General features: G+C 49.4%; 1 protein-coding gene across 4 annotated transcripts in view; it reads left to right on the forward strand.

The window, feature by feature from the left end:
- The window catches only part of CD58 (CD58 molecule), a 62,680-nt gene extending 60,645 nt beyond the window's left edge, over window positions 1-2,035 (forward strand). For 2 of the 4 annotated variants that reach the window (XM_010830726.1, XM_010830729.1), the window contains exon 6: window positions 1,944-2,035. The gene's annotated coding sequence lies outside the window, so the exon portion shown is untranslated. The other 2 variants (XM_010830725.1, XM_010830728.1) reach the window with 1 other exon arrangement.
- The last annotated feature ends 260 nt before the right edge of the window (window positions 2,036-2,295 follow it).

Below are 2,295 nucleotides of genomic sequence, written 5' to 3' on the forward strand. Positions count from 1 at the left end.
AGTGCCTGTGCAGGTCAGCCCGGCTGCTTTCCATGCCCAGTGTCTCTCTCTGAGGCTGTACCGGGGACCTGCTTACCGTCTCCTTCCCTGATGGAGCTGATCTAGAGGTAGACTCCAGGCTTCAGAGATTGCTCTTTCCAGAGCAGCTTTGTCTGGTCCAAAATCCCCATTAGCAGTGCGACCTTGGATAAGCCTTAACCTTTCCAGTCCTGGGTTTCCTCATCTGTAAAATGGAACAATTACTAATCTCAATGTTTCCAGTAAGAAGTGGGAATGTGTGTGAAGTACTTTAAAAGCTGGAATACCTGCGAGTCATTAAATTAGCACTTTGAAGCAGGTCTTGGCAAATGTCTTCTATAAAAGGTCAGATAGTAACTATTTCAGGCTTTGTCTGCCTTCTCGTTGTGTGCGTGTGTGCTCAGCTGTGTTTGACTCTTTGTGACCCTATGGACTGTAGCCTGCCAGGCTCCTCTGTCCATGGGATTCTCCAGGCAAGAATACTGGGTTGCCATTTCCTTCTCCAGAGGATCTTCCCAACCCAGAGACTGAACCCATATCTCCTGCATTGGCAGGAGGATTCTTTACCACTGAGTCACCAGGAAAGTTATAGTCTGTTGCAACTGCCCGATTCTGCTATTAGAGTCTGAAAGCAGCCACATGGCAGACCAGTGTGGCTATGTTCCCATAGAACCTCATTTCACAAAAACAGGTGGGGGGCTGCATTTGGCTCAAGGGCTGTACCTTGCCCAGTCTGTATTTTGTGAGGGCTGTGAACTAAGAATGGTTTTTATATTTCTAAGAATGGTTTTTATATTTCTAAGAACTAAGAATGGTTTTGAGGGGGAAAAGCAGAGGCGACAGAAACCAGACTGTAGGTGTCTCAGAAAGACTAAAGTATTTACCACTTGGCCCTCTGTAGAAGATGACAGAGCCGGGCTCTTTAGTGTCCCGGGCTTGTCTTACCCCAGGAGACAGCAGCTCCGTCCCTGGAGGTGGGGGGACCTGGCTGGTGCCTCACAAGAAGACATGCAGGAGCCAGGTTCTGGGGCTTTGAGTTACTCTCATGAGGGAAGCTCTGGGCCTGGAGAGGAAACGAGGCCTCCTAGTTCTCTTTTCTGACGTCTATTTTGGATGAGCTTTACGAAAGCAGATCAGAAAAGATTCCACCAGAAAATGACCAAGTGAAGGGGCTTTCATTTCCTGAATCGTCTCTAGCGTGTGAGCTGTGCTGTTTTCCGGAACTGCTGAGTTCCTGTGAACAGGAACTCTGAGTCATGGGACGACCTGGGAGCGCCACCCACATTAGGGAGGCAGGGCCCCTGACACAGAGACCAGACGAGGGGCTCCCTCAGGCCTGAGACCTGCCCCCAGGGCCACAGTGCTGCCCCTTTGTTTTAGATTCAGTCACTCAAAGGAGCGGAGGTGGCAGCTACCAGGCCCAGAGAGGGCCCCTAAAGAAAAGAGACAAGGGAGGAAATCAGGTGGTGCCGGCGAAACCTCGGGCCAGGGCAGCAGGGCTGTCTCTGGGGCAGGCCTAGGAGGCTGGGGCCTTCAAGTGTTTGCGTCTGTGTGTGCACTGTGCAGAGCAGAGAGGGGCGTGTATCACAGCCGTTGTTGGTTATGTTTTCCCTGCTCTCCCCCCTCCTCAGCTCTCCCGCTAACTCCAAGACAAGATGCTGTTACCTGGCACGACTAAGTTCCCAGTTCACCGGCAGAAGCCAGTGGTTCCTTCTAGTCTCCTTATGGCTCCAAGGACAGACCTGGCACCAGTCAGACCCCAGAGGGTCCCCTAAATAATGGTCCTGGAGAAGACTTCATTTATTGCTCATTTTGTGACTAAAAGTGATATAGAGTGACTGCAGAAAATTCAGAAAATATAGACATGCATAAAGGAGAAAAGGTACAGAATGATTTTAGACTGAAAACCAACCTGATTATTTCAGGAAACAGCTGTATTTAATGGAGTACCTGGACTATAAAGAAAGCTGAGTGCCGAAGAACTGATGCTTTGAAACTGTGGTGCTGGAGAAGGTTCTTGAAAGTCCCTTGAACAGCGATGAGATCAAACCAGTCAATCCTAAAGGAAATCAGTCCTGAATATTCATTGGAAGGACTGATGCTGAAGCTCCAGCATGTTGGCCACCTGATGCAAAGAACCGACTCATTAGAAAAGACCCTGATGCTGGGAAAGATTGTAGGTAAGGAGGAGAAGGGGACGATAGAGGATGAGATTGTTGGATGGCATCATCAACTCAATGGACATGAGTTTGAGTGAACTCTGGGAGATGGTGAAGG

This window comes from Bison bison, unplaced genomic scaffold, assembly GCF_000754665.1.
Source record: "Bison bison bison isolate TAMUID 2011002044 unplaced genomic scaffold, Bison_UMD1.0 scf7180017864519, whole genome shotgun sequence".
Lineage (NCBI taxonomy): Eukaryota > Metazoa > Chordata > Mammalia > Artiodactyla > Bovidae > Bison > Bison bison.